This window comes from Harpia harpyja, chromosome Z, assembly GCF_026419915.1.
Source record: "Harpia harpyja isolate bHarHar1 chromosome Z, bHarHar1 primary haplotype, whole genome shotgun sequence".
Taxonomy (NCBI): Eukaryota; Metazoa; Chordata; class Aves; order Accipitriformes; family Accipitridae; genus Harpia; species Harpia harpyja.
In genome coordinates, this window is record NC_068969.1 from 17,216,357 (window position 1) to 17,238,895 (window position 22,539).

A 22,539-nucleotide genomic window follows, 5' to 3' on the forward strand; every position below is an offset into this window, starting at 1 on the left:
TATCCAATATGCATTGCATTGTAAACAGTGCTTTGTGTTATATAAAGACACCGTATTGCTCAGCATATAAACCATTTAATTGCAATAATAACTCACATTTCAGCTGCATAGCTCGACATGTATGTTTTCTGAATGTGCCAAATAGACAAGACACCAACTAGTCTTGGTGTATTTAGAAGAACGTGCTTAAACCACACGTCAAAGTAAACAGGAAAGCTAAACTATTGGTTCGGGGGGTGGTTTTGTTTGGTTTTTTGTTTGTTTCTTTAAGCATCCCGATGTTTGCTTGGAGCCCTAATACATATTAAAATGAAAGTATATGAAAAAGTGTTAATGATTCATCTATAGAATGAACTTACCCACCACCCGAAAAGATGCTGGAAATTTTGAAGAGTGTCAAAGTGTGACTTCGCTCACACATACATTTTCCTTCTCCTGTTTTTAAATCCAGAGTGTGACAGATTTAATTAGACAAGTTTTAAGGTAAAACTACAAAAAGATCCTCCATTTGGTACTGAAAGCCGTCGTACAGAGAAGCTGTGCAGAGGCAGCTTGTGATCTGCAGTAACTCAAATTTTGTGTCAAGTGGGCTCCATGCAGATGGACAGTCAATACAAAATATGGAGGCACTCCACTTCTCAGCCAAGAAAAAAATCACTATCTGCAAAATTGCAGAACCAGCTAAACTGAAACTTTCCTTGCTAAATTTGCATTTTCTACATGTAGAAGACCATTCACTTTATTCACTCAACTATATCACATCTGATAAACACACTTTTCCATCATACCTTCTGAGACTTCTTTAAAGAACCTACAGAATTAAAGCCCAAACCCAGGAACTGTAGAGGCAGTGTGAGGGAGATGGTGGGGAGAGGATCACCCCCTTACAGCAGCCCAGGCTTGTGCCAGATTAGTGACTGCATTACCATGGCCTGATGTAAACAGAAAAGAAATTTCCTGTCTTGGATTACATGGCAGGGGTTGGGGGATTTGACGTGTAAATGAGGGGAGGATAAAAGGGTAAAGCCCCTAAGTACACACAACAGCAAGTCTGAGAGTAATGAGTCCAAGTTAGAAATGTTCCTGGAGACCCACATTTCCAATGAATTGCTTTAAAAAGGCTGATTTGCACAATTGTTGTAAGTTACACCCTGGGATTGCCCTATGAAACAGAAATATCTTGTCTTCCAGCCATTCCAGGGAATAAACACACTGGGCTTCAGATGGGTGTTAGCCAGTGATGGATCTGCGCCCACCTACCAGCTGCATCTGTTTACAGGGGATCTGCTCGTGTTAAACGCGGTGCGGTGATGCTGCCGTCACGTGCCGTGGGCCAGCAAAGCTGGTGTGAGGCTTCCCTGCCTCCCCATCGCCCATCCCTGGAAGAGCAGTCTGCATTAGAAGATCTGTTAGCCCAGTTGGTGCCTGTTAACCTACTGCCCCAAATACAGAGGCAGGGTAATCCTTGCAAGGAATCTTAACACACTTTGGGTAAGGCTGTTACGATCAGCACCATACAAAGCAGCTGGCAGGAGGTCTGTGAAGATAACATCCAGATTTTTGGCTGAGACATGGGCTCACAGAGAGGCACCAAGGGAGAGAAGGGAGGTCAAGACCTTCCCACCAACATTTCAGCACAAGGACGCAGGAGTACAAGACAATGTGTTCGAAACCCAGCTGCATTAGGATACATGGGAATCACTGCTACAGACAGCATCAACATTCACTGGTCTGAACTGTGCAATGTTGTGAGATTCTTCATTGCTGGGATCTTGTCTGAAGCCTGCTCTTAGGCTTCTGGCTGTCAGATTCCACTTAAAAACTGGGTTTCTTTCTCACTTTGTAGATGCAGCATCTGTCTTGCTTGTTATATCAGGGGGAGGGAGAGAGATGTGTAATTAAGTGCAAATAGGGTTCTCATGATGCAATACAGACTCATATAATACTTCCCAGGTGCCACTGTCTCAAACAACTTGGCAGGAGTTTCCCAGTTGCGAGGCTAGGGTTTAAGAATAGCAGTAAACTTGTGTGGTCCTGCAGAAGCGCTCCTTACGTGTGGTGCTCCGATCCTGCCTTTGGGAACAGCTGTGCAAGTCCACGCTTATGGCTGGGCTGGTATTTTGAAGGGAAGCTTGGTTTGGTTTTTGTGTTTTTCCCCCTCTTCCCTTAAGACAGCCTTCCCTTTAAAACCAAGTTCTCTAAGTTTATCACAGGGTGATAGTGCTGTCAAGCCACTGCAAGCAGCTGGTTTGTGTTGTGTTTGAGAGACACAGCATAGGACTAAAAAAACCCCTTAAGTAATCCCTACAGAAAGCAAAGTGTAGAGGAGTACAGTAAATTGCGTCAAAATACAGGATGGCCATTTAAGAGCAGCTGACTGGTTTTCCAGTTGCGGTTGTGCTGGAAGACGGAGAACGAACTGTCACCAAAGCTGTGAGATGAGAGGTGTGGCTCCTGAGTATGCAAAGAGATCAAGAATGGGCAATGCTGCAATTTCCATCTCTCCCAGCCCTGACATTTCCCCTCTGCCATGACCATATTGGGTAGGATAGGCTTATTTTTCTAGCAAATGTTCAGCTGATGAATTTCAGCTGCTTATCGCAATTTTTGCCTTTTGGCTGGACCCCAAAAGCATTTTAGCTTTTGGCAAAGGAAATTGGGATAGGTGCTATTTTATTTATTTATTTTAATAAGTAAAAGTACAAACCAGTAATTTCCCTCCAAAACGATTGCTCATCCCAGCCTAAGTTCTTGCTATTGCTGCTCCTGGCTCAGGCTTGGCAGGTGTCCCGATAAATTGATAATATGCTGCACAATCTGACAAGGAGCTTTATCAATCAAAACAAGCCCTGCTGTTCAGCTCAACAGGAAAGTTCAATCACTCTTCTCTAGTGGAATCAGTCTACATGTAATGCTTTCATCCCAAGATAATGTTAGACTGCAGATTTGGATCTGTTCTCACTGCTCCAGGGCTATTTATATCTTCATACCTTGAGGGTTTACCAATTAGCAGCCTTCTTCCACACCCTTTGATATCATTAAAGTAATCTCAGTATAAGCGACTACTTTCTGATGATATCTCTGAGGGAGTGGAGAACAGCTGGATATGATAGTTTGAACAGTTCTCCAAGAGCAGTGATTGAAAGATGGCAATAATTTTGCCTACGCAAGCAAAGCCAGCAAAGCACCCTGGCTGCTTCAGGATGGCTGTGGCTGAAGGGATATGAAAGACATTTACTCTCAGCTGAGTCCAGAATCGGTAGATAGCAGGGGGTTAGTCTGGGCTTGTTCTAGTCATTGCAAACGTCACGTTATCAGGTGAGCACCTTTCAATCGTTTATTGTTCCTGCTCATGCCCACCCCCCCCATTTGCCTTGTCTTGTTCAGCCTGTGGGGTCTTGTGTAGTCAAAAGACCCTCAGCATGTTAGGGGCAAAGTAACAACAAAACTAGGACCCAAATACGAGGGCTTTGCGAGGACTCCAAGAAAGCAGCTGAGAGCTCAGTACTGCCTGCCTGGAATTACTCAGTGTTTCCCACACTTTGCAAACTCTCTGGCTCCCGGTTTCTCACACAGGAGAGCTGGGATAACTTGTTTGGAAGATGAATTTAACACTGCTGAAATCTCTTCTCAGGTAGTTTCTAATAACACAGTGGGTGAGGTTTATTTAAATCATAATTGCATATTTTTCCACGTTACCCACTTCACTGCTCCACAACAAGAGTCAATTTAAAGGCCTGTCATTAACTTAGCAACTCATTCCGAAAAGTTCAAAACTGGAGATGGGAAAAAGTTTTCTCCATGTTAAAAATGCACTTCACACCAGAGCGACTTTGATGCGATCCGATGGCAGCTCCTACACAAAAGATGAGCCCTTGTAGGAAAACATGCAGTTTCCAATAGCCACTTTGATACCTGTCATTAATTGCCTGTTCTTGCTTGTGTGGTCTCATAGCAGCCTCCTGCCCTTTGCTCTTTTTTGGTTTTGTTCCTGTTTGAGCACTTCCTTTTGTAGCCAGTTTCTTGCTCCACTTCAGGACCATTTTAGAGAGATAATAAAATCCTTGTGCAGATAGAAAGAACCAGATACAAATGGCTATGCAAGTGTATTTATGTTTATAGCATGAAGCCAGAGAACAGGCTGTCCTGAGTTCTGGTTTCCAACTGCAGCATAAATCCATCAGTGAATATGTTACAATCCCGGAGAATAAAGCAGAAAAGTACCAGCAGACTCTGCAGGACATCCACCAGAGCTGCGTCTCAGAGGACTCCCTACCTCTTAATTCTCCAGAAGTGTGAAGGATGGAGGCTTTCACCCCAAATTAAATGAGCTGTCATTTCATTTTGTTGGTGGGGACTGCAGAAAGGAAGCAGGGAGACAATATCAGATAAGGAGCATTAAATACCTGGTTACATGCTTGAGGTCTTCCTCAGCTGAGGAAGCACCAGGGCACTTTGGAGCAGTGTCCTGGGCCATATGCTGTGCTGCTGCCCCTCAACTGGCCGCACAGCTGGCATTACTGGGACTCCATCCTCTGGTCTCCCTTCCTTAGAACAGCTATTAGTTGAATAATATCATCCTCTCTCAGCCACTCAGGGAGAAGCATCTAATTAGTGAACATAGAACAAACTTTCCTTTGCCAAGCTTGATGCGTATTGCACTTACTGAACTACAGCCCTATCTCAGGCTGATAACAATTTCCTTTGCCCGACAGCAGTCTCTAAAGGGAAAGCTGGCACAGGTGGCTACTCAGAACAAAGGAAAAGACATAATAAGATTTTTTTTTTTTTCTTTTTTCCTTTGAATGTTTTGTACACAGGGCCACGCTAAGTACAAACCAGATGACAAGCTAAGAAGATCATTTTGGCTGATGCAGGAGTCCACCTCTGTTCTGGTAGAAAGAGATTACGGCAATATGTGCAAGAAAGCCTGGCTGAACCGAAAGCCTTAATGTGAGCTGTTCACATCTCAATAGACTTTGAGATAAATGGTCTTTTCTTGTCTTCCATATGGTTTTGCTTTCCATATAGCAAGTGAATCATAACATTGGCTGAAGGAGAGGAGCTATCTGACTGCGCTCACTGCGCCAAGATGGGAGAGAAGGGAAGAGAGGAAAACTTGGAGGGCAGAGAGAGAGACCATCTCTGGAGAAGCCATTGTGCTGATGGGGAATGACAAGATGAAAATGATGCAGGAAGAAATGAGTGGCACAGGAGGCTGAAGAGAGCCTGCCCAGCAGTTAGGGTGAAAGACAGTTAATCTGGATGAGAAGTCACCGTCTCCCCAGTATTCTTCACTCTCTTAACTGGGTTTGCACCAAACACCCTCACTAGTCAGTGTGCTTCAGGCCAAGCACATGCTTAAGCACGTAGCTGGTTTGGGGTGTTGGAGGAATGGTTTAAAGGGAGGTTGTCTAGACACCACTGACAGCAGTGGGAGTTTTGCTGAGGATGTCACTGGGACCGTGATCTCAGCGATGCTTTTGAGAAGAGTTAGAAACAAAGCACGAATGGGCTCTACTCCAGCATTATGCTTACGCTACTGAGACTGCACTCGCAGAGTAAGTTAGGAGCTGCAAATGCAATCTTTCACCCTAGCAATATTTTGTACCTTAACATATTACTTGTCAAGGTTAAAGAGATATGAAATACATATTAAAAGCCAAAGCAAATGCACTCAATGAGAGGGCAGATCCACACTTCAAGAAGTCTTTGGTTTTATAAACCAATTTAGCCCAGGTCTATTAAGAGCTTTTCCTGGTGAAAGAGTGAGAGTATTTTCTCTGTTATAATCATATCAGCCTGTATTCTGGGTTAATGGAGATGAATATTACTGCCAGATTTTGTTCTTTCCCTGCATGTAATCTAATGCCAGATGGTTCTGAATGGGTATTAAATCCCCCATGTGCATGACCTCCCCGAGGTTTTTATCATTAGAACCTTAAAATAATTCAAGGAAAGCTTTCCCAAAGCCTGATCATAAACCTCCTAATGAGGGACTGAAGTCACAAAGAAAATCCTCTTGTTAATTCCTGTTTGGTGTTTTTCCCCCTTTATGACAAATAAGCAAGAATTCACAGTAACAGAGATGCTTTTAAACTGTTTCAGTGGAAAACACATAAAAAATGAGCATTCAGGTTAACAGTTCAGGTTCCCAGCAGGGTCCAGAGATGTAGAAACTGATCAGCCATCTTCAGCCTCTAATACAAGGCCCAGCAATGTCACCGTCCCTCAAGGCAAGTAGAAGTTACTCTGTCAGTAAGTGACTGTTTTATTCACAGTGTAACATAAGACCTAGTGTCAGAATAAATATGATCCAGTGTCAGACGAGTGGCTGAAATGGGACCTTATCTATGCAAAAGTACATGAACATCATCTTTACACTAATAGGAGTTCAGCAACAACAGCTAAATTCCCAAAGATTTTCCTAAGAATTTTCTGCCCCTCATTTGTACAGAGTGGAGGGTACTTTTCAATGATTTTTATGTTTTGGTTTTCTACTTGCTGTTTACTGCGTTGCACCATGCCTTACTTGCTGCCTGTTACTTGAGCACATAAGACAAAATTGTTCATAGCCTCATGGGTTTTCTGGACTTCTCATTATTGGATCATCCAAAAGCAACATAAGTATTCCTGCAGCTAAATCACATGTTGTGAGAATAGGGAGGGGTAGGAAATAATCTGAATAAAAGTAAAAAATTTTACTAATTTTGAGGTGTCCAAACTGTCCAGAAAACTTGTTTCTCAGACCCCTTTACACTGTGCTTGCAAAACTCAACTCATTAGTATCTATTGCAACTGGGAATATGCAACATCTGCAAAAACCAATCCTTGGCCAAAACCACAGTAGTAGTCATCTCGAAAGAGTTTAGTTCGGGTAACTGAGGAAACTGAATCCAGTTCATCAGGACAGCATTCAAACGTATGAGATCTTAATCATGCGACCATCCTGCCTTGCCCTGAAGTCCCAGACTCACCTCCCATCATATAGGAAGAGGAATCTGACAGATAACATCCTTCTTCCAGGATCTGGCACTAGAGCAGAGCCACCCAGGGTGGCAAGAGACCTATAGAAATAAATCAAGAACAACAACAACAACAACAAAAGACAAAGCCTGCCTCGACACCCATCAGTACCCTGTCACGTCACCAAGGATCGTATCATTATGCAGCATGTAATTTCCCTAAACCAAAGACACTCTCTCACACTTGGCATCACACCTGCAGCCACACACACAGTGTGTGTACAAGCATCTCTCCCATATGCTGGCAGAGATGCAGATGGTCTCTGGAAAGGTTAGGGAGAGACAGGGACCATTTGCCAGAGCTCAGAGCTGAACCAGGAGCACTGAGCTCCAACCAGGCACTGGAGAAAACAACATCCTGATAGGCAACAAGTCAGTTCATTAGAATTGTGAATGTAAATCTGCCCCTTCTTACCTGCAATCCCAAATATCCTACCCTCATCCCAGCCTCACCACTTATCCAACCTTATCTTCTTCACCCTAATTCCATCCCTGCCTCATATTCACTGTTGAGGTCCTTGTGCACTTCCACATTCTATCTCCAACCTCCTCTCCTGCTTACTGCTCGCTTTCTTTATTTCCACATGTTCCCTATCAGCCTCGTTAGCAGCTCATTAGCTCCCAGCACCTCCCTCACTCCCCTGCTGCAATTTAAACCCCTTTTACCTTGCTCTGCTTCCAGCCCACTCCTCATTCTCCCTTTGTGCACTGCCTTCCTTGTGTATCTCCACTGAGGGCAACTTGATGCCAGTCATCCCCACCCCAAGCTATCATCTGACCTGGAGGAGATATCTGGGCAAGTAAATCGTTTATGTGGCAGAATACCGGCAAAGACTTAGGGCCAAAGCCCTTTCTGAAATCGGAGGACATCAGAAGTGGGAATAGAGCACAAGCAAACTCAGCAGCAGATTATGGTACTTGCCCCCATCACCACTTCATGTTATTTTCCTTCCTAGCACCCTGGTTGTGCCCCAGCAGCAGCAGCGTGGGCTGCTCAGGGCTGGCACAGAAAAGGCAAAACCGGCTACGGAAGAAATTAATGACGCTGTGCAGGGGTTTTTCATCCTGCAGCCAGTGAAGTCCTGCCCCGAGTGTGGTGTTTTCCAGTTGCATGCAAGTTATTTGTTATCCCAGGCCAAAAAAAAAGAAAGAGTTGATGGTTTCTGTTCATTCCTTAGATGTCATATTTAAAAAGAACAAAGGAGCAATGCTGCCACCAGCCCTCATCAGAGAGGGACCTGACAGGGCAGGGAGGACAGGCTGCTCTTTCTGGGTAAACCCGACGCTGGGCTACGCCTTGGGCCGGGGTACGGGCTGCGGGGCCCTGGGATACTGCAATAAGGAGTTTTTCTGGCACGTCAGCCTGGCACCTCCACCGCGCTGAGCGCAAGGAGGGGGGCAGTGGGGGCGAGCGGGCTTTGCTCTGCAGCACTTTCGAGGCAAAGCGATTTTACTAAAAAAGGAACTTGGAGCACTTCAGTCCATCGAGGGCTGCAGAGGCCGCGCCGGCTCTGTCTGCATCCCCGCTGCAGTCCCCAGCACCCAAGAGGAGGAGGAGGAGGAGGAGGCAGCTGGAGGAAAATGGCAACAGGCACCCTGCTCCTCAATAGCGACTTGGCAGCCCCCGACGGGCTCGGGGACAGCCACGAGCCACCCCGGGGATGTCAGGCAGCCCACAGCAGGGTCAAGAGAAGCAAACGTGAGGCTAAACCCGGGGTTTGGTGGCTGGTCCCACGGAGGAGCAGCAGGCAACTGCGGGAAATTGCTTCCTCTGCTTTGCTCCCCTTCCCCCTTCGCTGCCCATCGGCGCCGTACGTTCTGCAGGGTACGAACCGTCTCTTGCTATGTGTCTGCGACCCACCCACGCCGCAGGACCGGGTGCTCGCCGGGGACCCCCCCGCTGCGTGGGTACTGCCGTGGGTAACAGCACTCTCAAAAATAAAGTTCTGGCTGCATGGAAAATATTAGCAAATTATAACATTTCCCTTTATAGCTGTGCTGCAGACGGCGTTTCCAGATCACCGTAAAGCATGCTTTCTTTTTCTTTCCGTCCCTCGGTGCAACTTGACATGTTTTGTGGGTTTTTTTTCGTAATATGTGGGTTTATTTTATGTCACTGAGCACTGGCAAGGACAGAGAGACTTTTAAATTGCAGTAATCTGAATTCTAGAAATAACAAGTTACAAAGGTCCGTGATTAAATGTGGGGCGTGCGATATCTGCAAAAACAAGTACTCTGTGTTCTTTAAAAGATCGTTTGGATAACAGTGACATAACCTGAGTACCCGGTCGCGGTCCAATTTAATCAGCAAGTACGCCTCTGGAGCAGAACCATCTAACTTAGAAAAAGGAACAGTACAGTCATCACCAGTAGAAGAAATTAATGCATTCCACTTAGACAAAGATTAATTATTATGAATCACTCCAAAAATACATTTGCCCCAAGTGGGAGTCTGCGCTCTTCTATTCATCAAGTTGCTTTCAAATAATCATTAAACATCTTAAGACAGAAGACAATTTTGTTCACCCACAATAAACACTGCTAAAAGTTACAAAATGAGGACCACCTTTTTTAACGTCTGGAGCATTTTGACCGAGAGCTACCCAAAAGTGGGACAGGCAGAACATCTGCTAGAAGAAATGTGTATAGATGCAGAGGACTCTGCTAATTCCAGTATAATTTTTTATGTTAGAGTTTTCCTGTCAGTGTTGATTTTTCCATATCATTTTTATCCTAAGTTAATCAAATTAAATTTATATTTGCTACTAATTTTGTCCTGTTAAGGGCCTCAGCTGTAATCTCAATGGCATCTCAAGGGGTCATAAAGCAGATTTAAAGCCAAAAGTCACTGCAGTTGCACGTTTTGGGGAAAAATGAACATGGTGGTTAGAGGAAGGGCATGAGTAGCTGTCTTAGTAAGGTCTCCCTTTGCACAGGAGTTTTCCTACTAAAAATGTTTCAGAAGGATATCTATTTTTTTTTGTTTTGGTGGGACAAGTACATGCTGAAACAGACTGGTTTATTAACAGCAGGCTTGGCTCCCTTGCATCACCGGTCACCTACATTTGATTTTCCATTTGTCTCTGGGTAGCCCCTGGTAGACGTGTCCTGGTGGCAATGCTCTGGTAGAGCATTGCTTTGGGTAAGGCAATGTGCAAGAATGAGAACTTAAAAAAAAAAAAAAAAAAAAAGATTTTGTCATTTACAAGGAAAAAAAAATACAAAATTAAAGGACAGCAGGAAGCAACTATATTACCAACTAGAGAATATTATGTTTTTATTAAATTCATGTATACAGAAAGTTTCTCCCATGAAACATTCCCCAGACCATCACTCCATGTTCATGGCTCAGCACTCCTGGTGGCATAGGAATGAGAAACTTCTTCCTGTTCGCTTTGCAGGGCCAGGGTGAGGTGCAAAGCAGGCAAATATCTATTATTTAATCAGCAGAACTCCAGATGTTGTTGAGGTTGTCTTCACAGCTACCTTTAGCCGGGAGACCAAGAGATGGCCTTCTAGTTACAACACGTTTAGCAGTCTTCCTTTTCTCCAGTATTAAAGACTCTTATAATTTAAGTCTCAGTCCTCATCCAGTCCAAGCAGTGCCGATAGGCAGTTCTTCCACTAACACTTTTTCCATTACAAAATGATGCTCTACTCAAACATACTTTGTTTGACACCCCTAAATCAGGGCAGCTCTTTTAATCATATCTGAGACTGAACTAGGCTAATTTTTTTTAAGCTTATAAAATCTGCTGACTTTTCAAAGAAAACCTTTTTTTTTTTTTTTTAAGTGGCACACTCCAGCACTCCCTGTTCCTGGCAGCAGCTCAGAAGTGCTCTGAGAAATGCATCTCTTGTGGAAGTTCTGACCCAAATGAAATCAAGAAACCTTGGAAATCTCACAGGAGATGGATTTTTGTGAGTTTTCCAATTTAAACAGGTGGAGATAAACTAAGATAAGTGTCTGAGACAGATCTGCAACATGTAGAAGGTTCATGTATTACTAGAAATGTCTGCCTTTATTTTTATGGCCTTACCCTTTTCTTGAGATATGCCTACAGGCACTTGATTAACAGTGGAGGGAGTTACGTAATGAATGAATGGGGAAAATAGATGTAGTAGAAAGAAGCCTTCATTAACTCTGACAAATGCTGGTTTCCTATTTTAATTGGCCAGCTAGTGTCTCAGGATGGGTTTGAAATGACAGGGAGAGGATCTTCAAAAGGCCAGCAATTCTGATGCTTTTCCCAGGCAGCAGCAACGATAAAAAAAAAAAAAAAACAAACCAACACCAAACCCATAATTCTTGTTTCTGTTACTTAGATATTTCAAACGTGTTGCTTCAAATCAGCTCTTAAGTTCTCCTACCTTATTCACATGGCAAAAAGAAATAGACATCATCTTCATCTTCAGAACAACTTTCTCAAGTCACACCACAGTTTATTTTATGACTCCAATATACTCTGTATTTCTTTTGCTCCATTTCTTCATTACCACCCCAACATTAGCAAGTGTTGCTAAGTAACATTCTGCAGGCCCCTATAATTTTGCTTCATGACTGCGCTATAACCACGCGTTAATACTTCACAAAGGCAGTAACTATCAGCAATAACCACTATATTACTTTAAAGGAAACCACGGTACTTTCTCATTATGGCTGTACATGCTTCCAAATTGCACCAGTCACCAGGGTAATTCACCGTTGCTGGAGGCTGAGACGAATAAATTCCCTGGTGGATTTACAGAAATATTGACGCTTCTCTCACGTAATGGATGTGTGCAGCGAGTTTAGCTGAGACTCATTTTCATTGCATATTAAACAGCGAGCGCATCGGTTCGTGCTCCCTTTGGCTGAATACTTGTCGTGGGCATTACGCGTTCACCGTCGTCGCTGTACGGACGGTATTGGGAGGGCACCCGCCGAATCAGCAGTGCGGCACTGAGCCAGCCATCAGTCGGCCGCGTCGTAGGCAGCGATGTGACAGCAGGGTGGGGGAGATCTCTGGTCAGTCATAGGGGCTCTTGTAAACTGCTGCTCCATGTATGATGCCAAGACTTCACCACACAGAGTGGTTGGGAAGATGATGATCTTGGGAGGCTTGGCCCCTCGGTGCTTCGGTTGTGGGTCAGCCCCTTGGGTGTAGATGGAAAAGAGGTTGGTAAGGGTGAGAAGTCCTGGAGAAGGTCACCTGCAGAAACTTGCTATCCTAGAACGTTCAACAGCAATAGGAAGCCACTTACCTGAAGACAGGTAGCACAAAAAGACATACACCAAGAAATATTTTACCTTAACTTCTACCTGAAATGATTCACTGGTCTTAACCAGCAAGGACAGGATGAAAATCCACATCTCAAACAAGAGGTGGTGATGATGCTGGAGTGGGATAAAGCAAGACGCTTACAAGCTGGGTCCCAACACACGAGTTCAGAGGGTGTTTTTTGCCGGCATAAAATTTGAGAAGTCAGACATATAATTACTGTGAAAAAAAGAATCATTTTTCATGCTTTTCATTCTGTAGTAAAAAAAATTAAAGGAAAAACAAATACCTTTAATAATTTCAAAACGTTGCACTTTGTCATCAATCTTAATTTGCCATAATGAGCCTTGCAGGAAGTTCAAAAGCTGCAGTAGGATGAAAACGGGCTTCAGAGATGTTGAGCATTTCAGAAACGTGGTTCAAATTGTGCAAGATAATGTCTGTCTCAGCCTCAATGATACTTTACTATTAAGCCTATTCTAAAGCAGAGAGTGTATGCGTGCATGAGCACGTGTATATTTATACATACACAGGTATATATAGAGACTACACGTGTGTGCATGCTGGCGCATGCACGTTCATGTACACGCACAAATGTATCTGATGTCAAAGGGAACAGAGTCCTTCAATAGCTATATAAAGGTTTAATCTCATATCTAGTGTTTTCCCTGTTTTGCTTGGTTGAAGGCCTAGTATTTACATGTTTCATTATATAAGGTTTCCTCTCTCTCAAGGAACAGACTGATTTGCCATGTTCAACAAAGTAATGAAACAAACACAGAATAAATCTTTCTAGTGGAATAACTACATGATACTAAACCCATGTTTTATCTTATCCTCACCATGTACTTCAGTTGCTTTAAATGTACCTTTGTAGCAACCAAACTAGCCATAAATTGGTCATGATGATATTACAGCTGAATTTAATTTCTAAGTCTCTCAGCAAGTTGTTAAGGATTTCTTGCCTAGGTCACTCCTGAGGAAATTTGAAAACTCTGGTATGATTTATGAATATTGCTATATTACTAGAGTATAAAAGGCTATGGGGAATACAAGCACATAAACTTCTGTTTAATTCTGTTCCAATAAAAATTTCATTTCTTATAGCAAAATAAACATGTAAATCAACGTTTAATGATTCTGTTGTTTTATTACGTAACTTATAGTTTGCCTTTAAATATCCAAGCCAAGTAAAATCTGGGACCCTGCTCATTTTTGTTGAAACATAATTAGTTAGCAATTAGACCTATTCTGCAGAGGTTGCTTCCTTGAATGGCATTCACAGTGCATGTAAGAGAAGAAAGTCAAAGAATAAAAGGCCTGGCTTCTGCTTTCCCCCAGGTACAGATACATTATTAGCCAATTTTTCAATGTAAACATTCTTTTTTTCTGAAATTTACTCAACTGTCTAAGGGATAATTAGCTTCCTAAAATTACTATACCGTCAGTGTTCAATTTCAGAGATGCTGTTACCTCAAGACTTATTGTTGTACAAGTCACACGGACATACAACTTCGTCTGTTCCTCATCATGTAGCCTATCCCCATATTTGGGAAATAGTCTCATCAGTATTAATGCCTTTCAGCTAATGGAATGGCAACTGGCCAATAGTGAGGAGAAGAGGTTAAAAGAGTTAAAACTTTGGGCATTTTCACCAAATCACAAGCTCATCACAACTCTAGACTTATGTTAATCACCTGCTGAAGATCCAGCTCTCCTTTAAGAAATGGAAGTCCATGGGACTTACACAAGTAGGAACATGGTGACATTTTGCAGGATCTGGCCATTGCTGTCTGTAAGCACCATGGCCTGCTGACTTTTGCAATACCATGCAACGAAAATGTCCCTCGCGCTGGTGAATGAGCAACCTCCTAAGCTAATATAATTTCTAATTTATCGTAGATCCACATACATTAGTTTCTCAGAAATAATCGCATGCATTTCTTGATCACTGGGAGGCAGTAATCCCCAAGCTTAACTAGGTTTTCTCTTGGACGTATTGCTTGACCTTAGGTGAGTCACTTAATCTTTCTTTCTCCTCTGTTTTGCTGTCTATAAAAGTAGGATAATATTGGCTCACATCACCTGCTGAATAAGGCAATATTCAACACAAATAGCCAATGTGAGATTAATATTTCTAAAGTACTCTGTTGCTGAAAAATGCTGTCAGTCCAAAGTATATGCTACTATAATGATGGTGTACAATAGAAATCAGGCAGCTAGACGTATATTCTTGTGCCAGTCTTTATCTCTGCTACCTGACTTCATGTGTACCTGTCCAATGGAAATGAGATTTGAAAATTAAATTGCCCTTGAAACTAGACTAGAAACTTTCAACCAATGGGGAATGTCCACCAATGCCTGTCTGGGGCTACTACCAGTTTCTTCCAGCTGGCTCTGATTTTGTTGCTTCATGTGCCAAACTCCACCAAACTCCGCCATTCTGGCTTGCAAAGGATAAAGAGAAAGCTTTGAGAAAGTTGGAAGAGATCCTTCAGGGTTTTGACTCATGATGTCTGCCAAAGCCGCACACCTGATGATGGCAGAGCACGAGGTGACAACACCCCTGCGACCTCTGCACACCCATCAACCTGTGCCCAGCAAGGGGACCCAATGATCCGCACTGCAACCCACTTGCCAGTGAATTAAAATACGTAACTATTCTGTTTGGCTGGAAATTCCCAGAAAAATGGTGACTGTCTCACCTTTTTTCCATCCTCAGAGAAAATATTAATCTGATTTTCAGAGGTGAGCACTACATACCTCATGTCAAAGCCTTCTACAAATCTTAATTTAGTATCTTCTGCCACAGAGCAGGAGAAGCAAGGAGCTTTTCAGTACTCCTAAGAGAGTGGAAAAATATTTTTTCTTTTAAACTATGAAGTCATCAACAAAGAGCTGAAATTTTAGAATGAATGAGATTGCACTTAAACTAAATACCTGCTGCCTTGAATATCCTTCCTCTCTCTTCTGTGTCTCTTTAGCTCTAACTTCCTTCCACCTGGAAAATGCCTTGAACATTTTGGGCAGTATTGGGAACATGAAACAGCTCTTGTGCTGTTCAGTCACAGCTGGTCCAAGGCATTTCTGAAAAATAAGTCACTTTGTTCTCATTGTTAGGCACAAAGTGGAACAGTAGGTGAAGCAGGCATATTATTATTTTTTTCCCAACTCCACATTTCCCCAGGGAATTCCTCCAGATTTTTCAGCATCCACCCAAGCAATGTCATGGTGCAGCTGTACTGTATCATACCAACTGAACATGTGTCCCTGCTGCCCTCCAGGTTTGTACACCTTTGAGTAGAGGACAGTGTCACACAGCTGCTTTGATTAAAGCGTGGGTCAATTTGATTGCATGCTATTTTATTATGTAGATGAAAAAACACAGGCTGTTAGCTTTCTATAAAATGAACAACAACAAAAAAACCCACAGCACAACAGCCTTGAGATAAAAAGCCCTAAAGTTCCAGAAAATGTCAACTCCAAGAAATGTGGTGGGTGTAAAAACCACAAATTAAGCTTTACATTCATATACAGCACCTACGTTTGTTCCGAACAATGCTCAATGGTGAGAGCCAGGAACCCTGTGAGTGCTGCCTCCCACTGCGGACATGCCTCCCATTCCCGGGGCCAGGCAGGAGCCACCCCTTCCCATGGATGTCCCTTCCCACGGACATCTCCGCAAAGCCACTGTCTGTTCTGCGTGGCACCAGGAGGAGTTTTTCTTCCTCTTTGGAAAGCCCTTTCCAGCAGGATGGAAGTGGTCCTGGCTCCAATAGCAGGGGGTCTATGTCTAGGCAATGTGTGAACAAGTACTAGACCAGGTCATTGGATACGGTGCTACCTTTTGCGCTGCAGAAATTTGTGGGAAGCTGTGGAAGCCACTGTCTTGCTCAAGATCTAGTTAAGGATTGAGGTTGGCTCATTAGCCTCAGCCTGTAGTACACAGGATTCACCCAACACAAGGGGTGAGGCAATCATTAATCCTTGTTTCCCATAGTAAGTCAGGAGAGAAGGGAAAATGTCAGCTACGTTGCTAATATTTGCATAATACCATTCATTAAATAACCGCTGAAATTTGACTTAATTTCCAGATTAAAAAAGATATCAAATTGGAGATTTTTCAGCAAACCTTCTCCAAAATTTGACCAATATTGAATTTTTTTTTTTTTTTCTGAGCGAAAAGACTCTTTTGACAAACTTAAGGAACAAAATACAAAATCTGTTTAGCTTGAACATCCTCAGTTCTGCAAGGTCTCTGTAGCAGCTGAAGGTATTAATGCACAGAGTGCATTAATATAATTATTATAATTAATTATAAGAGGTTATAATGTACAGAGTGCTTTAGGGGGAGAAGTGCTTTTGAACACGCTGTGTTTTAATACATGCAGTCAAAGCAGTAGAAACTTTTAAAGGAAAACCTTTATAAATATTTGTTTTTATGCAGTTGGTGTAAGACCTCACTGAATCAGTGAGTGGAAGTAAAAATTATTACATAAACCTACTTTTTCTGTGTCCTATGCTGGTTTGGAAGTTAATCTAGATGCTGTCACATCTTGCAGAGATGACAACTGTGTACTAGGACTTAAAATCTTCAATCCTTTCAGAAGACATTATAAAACTCACTTGCACGATGATATTTGTGAAAACTATACGTTTGCCCACCTTCACGACTTTCTCGGAGAGGCTGCATGGCAAGTGTGCTTAAATCTTTCGACTGAGATTCAGGCAGTTCGAAGGAACTACTGAATTGCTGGCAACATGAGCTAACATTGAACTAATATGAACTTCATGCAAATTTTTGCGTTTGCCAGAACTGCTGGTTCGGGCGAACTTGTAGTAACAGGCTTGTCGGAGACCTGCCAGGGGAGTCTCTCTGGCAGGCTGTGAGCTGCAGCTGGAGCTGCCTTTTCTTGAGTTTGCTCTGAAGTTAGGACACGCTTGCACAGCTCAGCTATAAACTTTCAGCTGGAGAGGAGACAGAGAGGAACCCAACAGCCCCGAAGCAGCTGAATGTCAGGATAATCCCAGAGCAAAGTCAAACCCTCAGTGAAACTGCAAAAGTGAAAAGTTTATTGAGGCTCAGACTGGGTCTAAGCCCATCTCATCTGAGCTGAGGAAGCTGTGGACTCAGGAGGGATGAAAGCACGCGGTTTGCTCATTTTAATGACTGTCTGGGCTGCCCATAGTCAGAAGGGCATCTCCACCCCTGGATGAGAAGACCCACCATCTCCATGGAGCCACACAAGTGGAGCTCAGCTCCCACCACACAGCAGCTCTGTCCGTCCCTCCTTCACTCCCTACTTGACCACTGTCACAGCAGTGAGGCAAGTTTTACAGGGAGAAATGACACCTCAAACCCTTTAAAGGCCAAAGAAAAGCCCAACTGGACAAGCTTCATCAGTTACACGACTGAGTCCAACACTGCACGTAGCAGTCCTCTCAGACTTTGTCTCGATAAAGACAATATTCGGGCTTGTCTTGTTTTCAGCTCTCCCAAGTAAAGAAGCCGTTGTTGTTCCCTTAAGAAAGCTCTTCCCAGTTCACTGTCAGGAAGATTTCCCTGATATTTCGCCAAGAGTTGGATAACAAATGGCTGATGAAACAAATAACAAGATCGGGCCAAAAAGAAGAGAGGAAATATTTAAAAGGAGGAAGGGGACAAATGAGTCTTCAGAGAATATGAGCTACAGGGAATGCGCTGAGTTTATGTCTGGTACATTTTGCTTCATTTCCAGTATGTCATGCTCTGTATGATTTCTAGAATCAGATAGATCAAAAATTTATAAACACCCCCCCCCAGAGGAGCCATTGCAGCCAATGAAAAACTGGATCCAAGATGAGTGGGGAGAAAAAGACAAGATTTCTAAGTTTTGACAGTCAAAAGAGACCGTCACTGGGCCAACACGTAGAATTTTCCCCTTCTAACTTGTGCTGAAAAAAGCAAATAGGATCATTTCTTCTGTCCCTGATCTCTCTGCCCAGAGGATTCCCTCCACCACGGCTACCCTGCACTGGATGGTCCACAGACCTCAGCCAGCACCTTTGCGTCAAAGTCCGCATTTCCTTTAGGAGATGAACAACGTTTAGTGCATGGACAGAACTAGCCAAACCTCCAAAGACAAAGTCACCCAGCAGATGCTCTGAAGGCAGCAAGCTTTTCAGCGTGCCCATCGCAAGGTCTCCCAGCGAGGCGGTGCCAGCGTTACTGTCAGGCTCTCAGAGAGACACAGTGAGCGTATTGCTGGCAGAGACCAGACATTCCAGACTTGACACTGGAGAGGACTTTGGAGGAGTTCAGAAACAGAAAATCTAGTAGGAGAGAGGGGAAAAAAAGACAAAGAGGAGACAGAGAAAATTATGAAAGAGAGAGAATGACAAAACAACTATGCTGGGTAAAATTTGCATATAAATAATAATAAAATAATGCTCATTTACAGAAACATTATGAACGAGCAGTAGCTGCTTATTAGCAGCTTCTTCCTAGGAGCATTTCCCACATCTGTGTTTTCCATTAAGACCGAGTAACAGCCTTTGGAGCACACGCTGTTCTGTGTTCATCTACCCAGTGACTGTGAAAATCAAAACTGTCTGTTACATAAATATTGGGAAATAATTCTCTGGATAAGCTGTGCATGTATTCACAAGTAAAATATGCAGCTATACCAGTCTGCGTGCACAAACCATCCAATTTGTGCAAAATAGGAGCTTGAGGAAGGTCAGTACTTTAGAGGAGACCAAGCTCTGAACTGGCAACACTAATCCATCAGAACTGTCACTGCCAAACGACGGCGTAACAACAGCCATCCAAGAAAAACCACATCTTAATTTCTGCTTGAACTGGTTTCACCAACCTTCCTCAAGTCCCTCATCCATGCATCCAGAATATAACTCAGATAAGAATGCTCTTATTCTGACCATCTAATGCATCGTTCAGGGAAGCTCAGGTGTTTTTAAGCCCTATAAATTATCACATTTCTACCCCCTTCCGACAAAAGTCACCAAGAGAGTTAAAAACTGTATCAGTAGCAGAGAGTTATTTCCCTAATAAAGTTTTCATGGGATTGACATTTTTGTTGCAATTTTGGTACAAAGGGAAAGACTCAATCTCACACATACAAATGGAAATTTCAAGTCATAAATGCCAGCTGATTACCAGCGGTATTCTTCAACAGCACAAGCTGACAGCAAAGAATGGCAAAATTTCTAGTTGTTGCAAATAGGCATTATAGCTTATTAAACCAGTTCACTGTTAGCTCAGCAATTCTCTGTTTCTCTACAGTGATTTTTATTTTCCTGGGTTAACAATATCCATACCAATTTTATGGGCGTGGTTCAGGTCAAGAATATGTGCTGCTAGCTGGAAAATTGCATTTCACCTCTGATTTTCCTTCTCTCTTTTCAGGTTTTGTTTTCTTTTAAGTTTACAGACACTTTCATTAAAGAAATTATTTCCTTTCTTTGGGAGGCTGAATCAAAAGCCACTAAAATCAGTGAGAATCTTTCCATTAATTTAGTGGAGCTTTACATTAGACTTTCAATTAGAAACAGTAAGTGTAGAAGGATAAAGAAACTAAGGATAAAGGAGAGGTGAGCAGGACGTGGAAATGTTTCATGAACATTTACAAACCTCTAAGGTTTCATTTGGTTTTATGTTAAGTTTAGGTCAAAGGTTTGGGTCAGCTTTTGTTCTCCTCAGTCCCCGTTTGCTCTGATCTTCTTTTCCAGAGCGGGAATCTTGACAGATGCACTGTGAAAAGGAAAAATTGGTCTGAAAAGCTGGACTCAAGACCTGCTAGAAGCAGAATGATGAGGCAACCGCTTTGCAGTTTGTTTTCATGTCACAGAGATTGCAATTCCCTCAGATAAAGTGATGCAGGGTTTGAGTGAACCCTGCAGATATTTTATGGAAACGTAATTAGAGTTCCACATTACAATTAACGTTCTTGCTTGGCATCCCCTGCAACTCACCTCAATGGTGACAAACGGCAAAACTGAGTTTTAGGACAGCACCATGCCCTGAGGCAGAAGCATTGGCTGGGTTTGCCACTTGTAAAACTATTCACTTAGGGACAGTATTTCACTGACCAGCGGCAAAACGCAAAGTCTCCCACAGGGAGATGGATCACTTGTCCTTCAAAGGTCACAGGGCTCCGGGGTGGCAAAACTGCCGTCCCCACCAGCCTTTGCTTCACATTGACAGGAGAGGGGTGAGGCAGCGAGAAGAGGTTTTTGGCACTCATGATGCAGAGATATAAATAAGGCAACTTCATAAGGAGAGATAGTATCTTCAGGTTAATTTATTATTGTTTTTTTTAATTTCTAGGTGATACAGCGGGAAAATCAGAGCAGCTTCCTAGCACGTCTTCTAGCTAACTTCAAAGGTAAGTACAAGTTGAAAACAATTACTGAATTTAACTGAATGATGTTAATCAATTGGACAATTTGAGAGGGGGAAAATAAAAGAGTAGCTGGTACCTGGAGATGAAAGAATGAATGATGTTAGCCAGCAGAGGTGATAAAATCACTAGTCCTGGGGGACAGCAGCAGAAACAGGCAGCTCTCAGCCCTGGAGCACTAAACGTGCGCTCACAACGCAATTCCTTCTGCTTCATTCCCAGCTCCCTGCTTCTGCCTTATGTCCCCGTTCATCCCCACCTCAGCCACACCAGCACGAGTGTTTGCAAGGCCACTCTAACCCAGACCGCCGAGAGCTGCGTGAACACCAAACCCTTCTGCGCTGCTAGGACGCAGGCTTCCTAGATGGCACGTTACACGTGCTTTGGCTCAGATTCATTCTGTTAAGTTTGGGCACTTAACCACAGACTAAGTCCCTAATTCCTTTAAAATCCCTCTCCAGCAAGCAGAGGGAGATGGGCAGCCCCAGGGGCAATCCCTGCTGCTGGAGACATCGTTTTTCTCTCTTGCCACTGACTGTAGCGGGACCCCGGGACAGGTCACCCCGTTCAGCCCAGGGCTTTGCAGGACAGGTCTGGTCTCACAGCCTCCGTTCAGAGGCTTTCCCATCTCCGCATGGGGGTAGGGACCGTGATGTGGCCACAGAAGAACAGAGACAAAAATAGGTTTCTGACCTACTTCTTGGCAGTAGGCAACAGGGAGAGCGGCTGCCGGAGCCGAGGGGGAATAGATCATAACCACGCGAACTGCACGGATGGGTTGGAGAGCTGGGAATGACATTGCTTCTCCAAGCTGGCTTTTCCAGCTTTCTTGTTTAAGCCTTTTCTCTCTCTTTTTCTCCATCCTTGACACACAGACCTGGATGATTTTTCCCCCCTTTCATTTCTGTTGATGTCACATTTTCTTCTGTGTTTATGTGAAACAACTTTATTTGCCATGGTTTTGAAATCAGCTCAAGACATAGTTGCCGTCTCGCGACATCCATTTTGGAAACAGCATTTAGGAAATATTTTCAGCCATGAATATTTGAAGATTATTATATTCAAGTCACTTTCAAATATGAGATTTTTTGCACGTCAAGGGAATTGTACTGTAATGTTGTAATCCTTTATATTAAATGTTTTCCCTTTCTGATTTGAATTCAGACATACCGTGGATTTATATTATTACTTTTCATCAATAGCAAGTACTTTCTATGCTAGCAGGCTATCAGTGATGTCTGCACTGAACAAGAGAAAATACCTATTCCTTGATGAGTTTTCTCTAGATGTTTTTTTAATTTTTTATCTCTACACTATGTCTTTAATTATCAATATTCTCTAGTGTTTCATCTTCCACAGAAACTTCTAACATTTTTAGGACATGTTCTTTTCAGACACCCAAATTATTTCCTTGTGGAGGCTAAGCTGGCTCCATGCGACAGGAAGCCCTAAATACCTGACAGCTTTTACTCTTGTTTTCTCCCATGGGATGGTTTATACCAGCTTGGCTGAAGCCCTGCTCTGAGCAGAGAAACTGGATGCTGTACACTGCACACATCCAAGCAGTCCCATTGTAATCAATTAGTAAGATGACATAATTTAAAAGAAAATATTTCCTTTGTCCCATACAAATAACATTTTCATTACTCATTTCAATTGGCTAAACAGCAAAACCAAAACTTTTTCTTAATAAAAAATGTATGGTCTTAGAGCAAACACCACCAAAAGTAAAGATGCTGGAAATTTTCTTTCTGGGAAGCGGTGCAACAGAACTGACGGGGAGTTTTATCTTTAGGTCACAGATAGCTAGGGCCAACTGGGGAAATCTGAAAACATTAAAAGTCCCCTGAGAAA

The 22,539-nt window shown here is 43.0% G+C and overlaps 1 long non-coding RNA gene across 1 annotated transcript; it reads right to left on the bottom strand.

The window, feature by feature from the left end:
* Positions 1-10,273: 10,273 nt before the first annotated feature.
* Positions 10,274-15,608, bottom strand: LOC128137762 (uncharacterized). The gene is made up of 3 exons (XR_008233826.1): positions 15,227-15,608; positions 15,050-15,129; positions 10,274-12,505 (listed from the first exon to the last, which is right to left on the bottom strand). It is a non-coding gene; the product is annotated as an uncharacterized LOC128137762 (long non-coding RNA).
* Positions 15,609-22,539: the final 6,931 nt, after the last annotated feature.